Genomic DNA, 9569 nt, shown 5'->3' on the forward strand with positions numbered 1-9569 from the left:
TTTATACATATATATATATATATATATATATATATATATATATATATATATATGAGTAGATTGGATGATATAGCTTATGATGTCCTTTCCAACCCTACACCTATACCTTGATCCCATGACCTCTTTTTTTAAAAAAAATTCCTAAACAATTTATAATTTTTGGTCCTTCCTTGGAAATTCTTGTTAGGAAAATATTATTAAGCAGTTGATTGGCCAAAAACATAATTTGAAAATGGAAAGCAGCTTGGTAGTGTAATTTACTGGTGATACAGCTTAGTAGATACAACAACCTCATCTGTATTTCTGTTGTAAGTTTTCATAACTAAAAATGAACTAATAATGAATGTCAAAATATTTTACTCTGACATTTTAGGTAACAAAACATTGCACTTGCAATCTCAGAGAGCAATACGTTTGCCTATTTCCTGTAATTTAAGAGTATAAGTGTAGGTCCACTAACAAATCAAACTTCATTTCCACAGCATTTTCTGTGGTTATAAAATTTCATTGTACAAGATGTTCTGAGATCATGAATTCCTGTCCTCTCCTTCTCAAATAGACAAGATCATTTTAGATTACTAAATTCAACATAGATAATAGAAAGGAAACAAATTCCATTATTTGTGAAACAATTATAGTTTTGATGGGAAAGGACCTTAGAGAAAATTTAGTCCAAGTCCCTCACCTCTGAACAGATGAAATACAGAGAAGTAAACTGATTTGCCTTAGGTCAGAGGTAAAAATGGCAGTTAGAATCTCTGACTCAAGATATGACATTTTTCCACTATACCAGAGGGATATGATGATGATAGCAATAAGAACAAAGCGTTGACAATACATGTGTCATTTATTATTGATGTCAATTTTAATATTATTTCTTATAGTAATTTACAATTTACAAAGTACTTCTGCATATGTGAAATCAATAGACCTTCGTAGCAATTATGTGAGTTAGGCAGAGCAAGGATTATATTCTTTGTTTTGTAGATGACACGCAAGAGGTTTCGGGACACCCCAAAGTCCATGATTAGTTTTGGAAGAAGGATTAGAATCCAGGTATCTGGACTCTTAACTGTGGTACTACTAAGCATAAGATAGCATGCTTGATTCAAATACTGCAATGGGAAGAACACTGTTGATTGAAATACACAATCTAGTTTTAAATTCTACTTCTGTCAATAACTATGTAGACATGGGTAAATCACTTAAGTTACCTGGACTTGTTTTCTTCTCTATAAAAGTGGATTAGCTCTTTAAGTCCCCTTCATCTCTGTAGAATTTAATAAATATGATCATAAAAAGTAACTATTTATTTGACCAAAAAAATCAGAACAATAATTTTAAAATCTTAAATACTATCCTCAGTTAATTTTGTAATGCCCTTTCTGCTAGATGATAAAGAGATAGCTTGTCTACCCATTAGAATGTAAACATCTCATGGTAAAATTATACATTCCTTTTAACCTCAGAGTGCATCAAATAAGAGATGATGATGATGATAATGATGATTCTGATAATGATGATGATGATGATGATGACGATGACAAACTGAAGATGATGGTAGTAGTGGTTGGAGTGATGTTGATATGAATAGTAATGGTGATAATGAAGATGATAGTGTGACTCTAGTTATTACCTCTTAGAATATAAGCTATTGTGAATCAATTGGAATCAATATGGTCACTGTAGTAATGATGGTCCAAATATATCCTACTAATTTTATATAAAGTGTAATAGCCACTCATATAGAAAATATGGTTCAGAGAGTCTGGTTATACCCCCTTATTAGTATGATCTATCATAAACTTTTGGAGAGATGTCATCTGCCAGTTAACACTGGGGAAAAAGTTGGAGGAGAGTTAAGTAAGATAATGTAAAGTTCTACCCAGTACAATGCTGGAATAATCCTGCTCTACATTACCAAAGAGTACCCTCAGAAGTGGGAACAGATTCTATCAGAAGCCTTTCTTGTATTCAATGAGCAACCAATACTGGGTTTTTAACAAAGGGGTTTTCTCTGCTGACTTTGAAGCAGTCTCACAACACTAGTCTCAACTTCTGGGCAACCAGACTATGGCTGAAAACAATAGCTAGGGATTGTCATTTTCAGATGAACTTGAGAACGGCAGAAGACGGCAACAGATTCCTCTTTCCTTCAAGCTCCAAAAAGGCTCATAGCTAATGTCATCCCAGATTCCAAAGGAAAACCAAAGCCAAAAGAGATATCAGAAGCAGATCTCTGGCTTTGAGTCTCAAGCATAAAGAGGAGGAGGATGCCAGATGACAAGGAGATTAAGTATTCTCCTAGCCATGATACTAGGCTAAGTACAAAATGAGAGCAGGCAAGGTGTAACAGTCCTACCTTATTGCTTCCTATTTTTCACTTTGAACTTGGAAAACTGATATTGTCGCTCACTTTCCTCTTAGCTTGCTATCAGTTAAAACGAGACAGAATAACACCTTATTTAATATAAAGTTTTTAGCCATAAATGCCCCATGTTTTAAGAAATCTAGATTTTGGTTCTGGCTCTGACACTAATTAGCTTGGCAAGTAATATTGTCTCCCTCTGCCTATTTCTTCATCAGTAAAAATGAGTTGAATGTGCTGAATATTAACATCATATGATTATTTTAAACTAAAGACCTCAAAGTACTTTATTGAGACAATATCTAAATGATTAAAAACACCTATAAAGGGACTTTGGCTAAAGACCTAACTCTGATACTAGTTGGCCTTAACTGGAGTGATTACAAACTTCTCTTTGCCTCCATTTCCTCAAGTGTTCAAAGCCTTTAATTCTGTCTCTCACTATATCTGTAAAATGACTTAGATCCTTGAGACAAAAGTATTACCTATTACATGAAAAGGTAAAGCATTGTTACTTATGGCATTATAATATAAAAAAAACTTGATACTGACACTCAGAATATGGCTAAGGCAAAGGTTAAAATAGCTATGCTGATTATACTGATGTGAATTTTACTTATGGTAACATAGCAATGACTGACCATATTTTTCCTTCTCAAGTCTAGCAATTAATCTGGGGGGAGTTAGAGAGTGGCACTGGCACAAAACATACTTCCCTTCCCTTCCTTTTCTCTACCCTTGACATGTCCTTCTATCTCCTGGGCAATGTCTTTATACATGTAAAATCTGGTTTAAGATGAACATCAATAACAGCTAGATCAATGGAATCAAGAGAGTAAACATTAGGAACATAATTCCATTAGTAAACATTAGTTTTCAGAAATGTTTCAGGGTACAAGGAGCAGCTTGAGGAGGTTGAATGGAAGGGTAGGGGGCACTCTGTTGCCAGGCAGCCAGCTCTAGCCCTGCCTTAGTGATGATGGAAAGCAGTGGTGGGGGGAGTGATGTGCTGATTGTAAGTAAGCTCCTCAGGTGTTTTTCAGCACCAGCTGGTGGCACCATTTCCTTCTTGTCCTCTAGCCTGCTGCCATCCTGAGTCACTGCACAACTAGCTCCTTGGTCCTTGCAGCAATATACCCTTCTACCCTCTTCACTCCTCCAAGTGCATGACTTTAGGCAATAACATGATTTAATATTATCTTTGTTCAGCTTTGCTCTCAAATTAAACATGTACAATGGCTTAGCAAGGAATGAGAACATGGAGTTAAACCAAACCAAACCTCACAGATAAAAACCCTGGGGCCTATGAAACCATAGCAGCTGGTATGTTTAGCAGTCACTTAGAATTTGCTGTCCTAGAAGAGTAGTGTTTCCTGGGGAAAAAAGCCTGGTCTTTTACAGAAATGGTCCATTGTAGAGAATTATCACTATATTTATCTTTGAAAAAGCATAGTTTCTTTTCTATTTGTGTTCATAAGTGGAAGCTCTTTTGAAAAATAATGATCTCATTGGTTATGCTTATTAGACCTCCGCGATCATTTAATGATACCCATCACATTTTAAGTTATAATTTGATCAGCATAACACACTGCACTCTTTTTTGCTCAAGTGAATCAAAGTCTGCAGGTAATAGATTTTGTTTTCAAAGATGAGAGTCCTTTGAAAACAATTATTCTCTCTGGTGTTTTGTGGTACTTTTAATCTGAACAGTTAAGTTTTTGTTATTGTTTTTTAGAATTGAGTTAAAGAGAGGTACACTGAGAAGGGTAAGGGATTAGTTTTTCTAGCTTCTATGACATCCATGATACTAATATCTCCAAATGAAAAGCTGAACTCCAGTAGAATCTAATAACACAGAGACTCTCTAGACAGCTACTAGATAAACACCATTGTAAAGGGTTAACATGGAAGGAGGCAGTGTTGGGTTGGGGCTGGATTTTTCCATTCAGGCAAGCTTGATAGTCAGGAGGATTGCGTAATAGAAGAGAAAAAAAAAACTTTCAACTGAGAAATAACGGGTCAGTGAGCTTTGAGATGAAAGAGGAAGTTGTTTGAATCCATAACTTGTAATTGTCTGATGAGTGAGGTCCACCCGCTTTCCAAAGTGAACTAGGATTTCAAAATGTAACTTAAGTGCCAGCTATCTTTGGTTACATGGTTTCAGTCAGAAACTGCCAATTAGCCCATCTTCCCTTCATTGGGGAAGGGAATTCACTGCCTTTTCAAAACATCCCCCTGCCATGTAAAATGAAAACCACAGATGTAACACTAGTAATCAGCTGTCAGAGCAGACCACTAGTCAGGGTTGGCAGTTTGGTGATCCACAGCTGAGTGTTCTTGAAAGGAAATATTTGTGTGTTCCTCTGTGTGTGTAGGTTATCAAATGAAAGTCAAAAGGGGACATTTTCATATCAGTGTATGATGTGATAGAAAGTGAAAAAGCAGACAACATAAACATTGATAGAATACCATTAATATGAAAATGTTAGAGTGAGAGTGACAGTGTATAAGTGGTTAAGTGTGTATGGTTCTTTAGACAGACTATAAGAGTAATGTACATTTAAAAATATTAAAATGACTCAGTGTGAATGGTAAGTTTGCATATGTGTAGGTCTTCTCCATGGGTTGGGCATTATTATGTGAGTTTGTGAGTGAAATCTATACCAGAACTGTGTTGATATGTGCAATATACACTTAATCTCCCTATTTCCTATGATCTCAAGAGAAAAAGAAAAACGCAACCCACACCAGTTTCAAACTAAACCCTGTGCCTCCTATTTAGCTCTCCAAACCTGAAACAAATCTGACCATTTCTAGCGAGCAATGGCTATTACCCAGTGGGTACTATGCCTATGTATTTTCCACTCCCTCTCAATCTCTTTTCCCCGCTGCCATTCCCCCCTCCCCATTCCTCGCCAATCCCAGAGACAGAATCTTATTTATTTTTTTTAAGGGAGATACAAGTACTAAGTGCTTAAAGCATACACAGCCTTCCCTAAACTTAATGTTAATTCCCTACTGAAAGACGAGGAATGCAGTGGAATCAGCACCAGGGACCAGCGAACAGCTAAGCACAGTGCTTTCGGAGATGTAGTTTACACTAGAACAACCCTCATCTCTCCATCCCAGCTCTCTGCAGACAACCCCATCCCTTCCACCTCTCGCACCATCACCCCCAGTTCTGTTCCCCCACCACACGCACCATTTCCAGTCCTCACCACCAAAAACACAAACACCAATATTGCAGCAAGTGAGGCATTCTCCCCCCTTGCCACAGAACGCATGAGGACCAACGTTTTGGTACCGAGCCTGTGGAGAGGATAGTGGGGGCGAGTTGTAAATAAGCACACAGTTCCTTATTCTGAGCGCTCCTTAATCCATCACATACTCAGACCCTTGCTAGGAGCAGGAGGAAGAGGAGAAGGAACACAAGGGGTCTTGAAAAGAAGAGTGAATTCACCAAATACCTTGCAAGGAGAACAGGGACAGGAAGAAACCCAGCATCCAGATACTGTGCAGCCAGTAGGTCCTCATGTTGCTCCCTCGCTCGATCCTCTCTCGCGTGCACCAGCTCGCCTCTGCGCTCTCGCTCTCTCTCTCCCTCCCTCTCTCTCTCTCTCCTCTTTCTCCTGTCTTCTCTCTCTCTCTCTCTCTCTCTCTCTCTCTCTCTCTCTCTCTCTCTCTCTCTCTCTCTCTCTCTCGTTTCTGCTTCTTTCTCAGATCTAACGGCACTGAGAATTCTGGACAGATGAAGCTGCCTGCCACACGACGCTTGGATCCCACGACCAGCCTGCACTCTTTTTTTTTTTTTTTTCCCTCAAGTGCAGGAGGAGGGAGCCGGGTTGTGTGCTTGTAGCCTGTGCTTGGTGTAAACACGGACAAACCTCCCTCCTCCTCTCTTTCTCTTTCCCTCCCTCTCTCTCCTCTCTTTCTCTCTCTCTCTCTGTCCCTCTTTCTCCTCCTCCTTTTTTCTCCTCACCCTACTCTCCCTCTCTCCCCTGCAGCTCCAACTAAATGCGACTGTACTTAACCAAGCAGCGCCTTATAGGATAAGAAACCAAAGCCGAAAGGCCCCCGCTACTGCCATCTAGCGTAAGAATCTGGGCATTTCGGCGCCTCTTCGTGTGTGTGTGTGTGTGTGTGTGTGTGTGTGTGTGTGTCTGTGTCTGTGTCTCTGTGTCTCTGTGTCTTTGTGTGTATGTTCACAGTGTCCCTAAATTTTGCAGTTTTTCTCTTTGTTCTCAATAAGAACAGTTGAGTTTGTTAGCTTCTCGAGTCCTTTACTTGACCTTTCTTTTCCTACTACCTATTGTCTAGTTAACAAATGTCAAGGAAGTGCTCACTATATTTCAGGCAATGCGCTAAATACAGAGAATATAGAGAAAAGTGTAAACAATCCTTGCTCTCAAGGAACTTTTCGATTCTTCAGTTTTCTGCGAACAAAAGTTTGTGAACTAAGGGTCTAAAATAACTATCAAATTTTTTCATTTATTTATCCCCTGCAAACTGGGTCCCAGTTGCAGCACTCTTCAATGTCTCCTTCACTTGTCTTTTCCTAGGAGTTATGCCAACTAATTTAAAAATCACAAGATCAAAGGATCATAGATTTGGTGGTGAAAGGAATTGTAGAGTTCATCTTGCACAAACCTCCTTTTTATTGATGGGAAAATGGAGATTCAGAGAGATTAATGAATTTTTCCAAGGTCACACATCTAATAAATGAAAGAGGCAAAATTTTAATCCAGGTCTTCTAACTATAAATTCAGTTTCTAACTAATAATTAATACATAATATATTACTATATCCAAGAGCTATTTTAAATTAATTTTTCTTCATCCCTGTAATGCTTTGCACACTAGTCCTTTTTAAAATGTATATAACTCTAAATCACAATTGATCAGAGAAATGCAAATTAAAAAAAAAAAAACTCTGACATACCATTATATACCTCTCAGATTGGCTAAAATGACAGGAAAAGATAATGCAGACTATTGGAGGGGATATAGTAAAACTGGGACACTAATACATTGTTGGTGGAATTGTGAACTGATTCAATCATTCTGGAGAACAGTTTGGAACTATGCCCAAAGGGTTATCAAACTGGATCCATCAGTGTCTCTATTGAGTCTGTATCCTGAAGAAATCATAAAAAAGGAGAAAGGATTTACAAATGCAAACAATGTTTATAGCAGCCCTTTTTGTAGTGGCAAGAAATGGAAACTGAATGGATGCCCATTAGTTGGAGAATAGTCAATAAGTTATATTTATGAATGTTATGGAATATTATTGTTCTATAAGAAACAATCAGCAGGATGATTTCGAAAGGCCTGGAGAGATTTACACTAACTATTGCTAAGTGAAGTAAGTAGAACCAAGAGAATATTGTACACAGCAACAAAATTATACAATAATCAATTCTAATGGAAGTGGCCCTTTTCAACAGCAAGGTGATTCAGGCCAATTCCAATGGCCATCTGAGAGAGAGGACTGTGGGGACTGAGTGTGGATAACAGCAACGTGTTTTCACCTTCTTATTGTTTGCTTACTTTTTGTTATCTTTCATATTTTTTCTTTTCTATCTGATTTTTCTTGTGCGGCATAATAATTGTGTGTGTGTATACACACACACATATACATACATACATACATATATATATATATATATATATATGAACTACAAACATTTAACATATATTGGATTACTTGCAGTCTAAGGGAGGGGTGGAGAGAAGGGAGGGAGAAAAAATTTGGAACATAAGGTTTTGCAAGAGTGAATGTTTTTAACTATCTATGCATGTGTTTTAAAGATTAAAAAGCTTTTAAAATAGTATATATATATATGTATATATATATATGCATACATATTTCATTAAATACTTCCCAATTTCATGTAAAGAATTTACCTTTTTTTTTTTTTTTTACTTTTGAGTTATAAATTCTCTCCATCTATGCTGCTCCTTACTCCTTCTTGAGAAGACCTGAAATTTAGTTTTGATTATGCAAATGTGCTCATGCAAAACACATTTCTTTATTAACATGTTGTAAGGGGAAAACACAAACAAAATTTTTAAAAAGTTTTTAAAGTATGTTTGAATATGCATTCAGAATTCATAAGTTCTCTGGCATTTTTCATCATGGGTCCTTAGGAATTGTCTTGGATCATTGTTTTAATCAGAGTAGCTAAAACTTTCAGAGGTGATCATCCTTACAATACTGTTGTTAGATGTACAGTGTTTTCCTGGTTCTGTTCACTTCATTTTGCATGAGTTCATAAAAGTCTTCCCAGTTTTTTTGGAAATTCTTTGCTTTACTATTTCTTATAATACAATAATATTCTGTCACAATCATACACTACAGTTTATTCAGTCTTTCCCTAATTCATGGACATCTTCTCAATTTCCAATTCTTTCTTACCACAAAAAGACCTACTATAATTTTTTTTTTAATTACAATAGGTTCTTTCCCCTTTTCTTTGGAATACACACCTAATTGTGATATTTCTGAGTCAAAGATTGTGCAAAGTTGTATTACTTTTTGGGTATAGCTTCAAATTGTTCTCCAAAATGGTTAAACAGTTCACAACTCTACCAACATTACAATTATGTCCCAAATGTTATGCATCCACATCAAGATGACAAATTTTGTTTTATGTTTTCTGTCATATTATGCAATAATAATAGATTTGAGGTGGTACTTCAGAGTTGTTTTAATTTGCAATTCTTTAATCAATGTTGACTAAGAAAGTTTTGCATATCACTATAAAAAAGTTTGATTCCTTCTTAAAAATGCCAATTCATATCTTTTGAACAATGAGAAATTGAAGAATGGCTATTATTTTTATACATTTGGCTCCAGTTTCATATATATTTTTAAAATGTGGTCTTAATCAGAGAAGTTTGTGGAAATTTTCCCCAGTCTCCTATTTTCTTCTAATTTTGGCTACATTAGTTTTGTTTCTGCTAAAACTGTTTAATTTAATGTAATCAATATTTTCCATTATACTTTCCATGATCCTCTTTGTCTCTTTTAGACATAAATTCTTTTATTACCCATAAATCTAACAAGTACATTTTCCCATGCTCCCCTCATTAATATATATATTATATTAATATATATATAATATATAATATAATATATATATTATATATATATATTATATAATATATCACTCTTTATATCTAAATCCTCCATTTAAATCTTA

At 36.2% G+C, this 9569-nt stretch overlaps 1 long non-coding RNA gene across 2 annotated transcripts in view; it reads right to left on the reverse strand.

The window, feature by feature from the left end:
* LOC127554092 (uncharacterized) overlaps positions 1 to 6001 on the reverse strand; it is a 365548-nt gene extending 359547 nt beyond the window's left edge. For both annotated transcript variants that reach the window (XR_007951894.1, XR_007951893.1), the window contains exon 1: positions 5836 to 6001. This is a non-coding gene — a long non-coding RNA (uncharacterized LOC127554092). The remainder of the gene's footprint in view (positions 1 to 5835) is intronic.
* Positions 6002 to 9569: the final 3568 nt, after the last annotated feature.

Source organism: Antechinus flavipes, chromosome 3, assembly GCF_016432865.1.
Source record: "Antechinus flavipes isolate AdamAnt ecotype Samford, QLD, Australia chromosome 3, AdamAnt_v2, whole genome shotgun sequence".
In the NCBI taxonomy this organism is placed as follows: domain Eukaryota; kingdom Metazoa; phylum Chordata; class Mammalia; order Dasyuromorphia; family Dasyuridae; genus Antechinus; species Antechinus flavipes.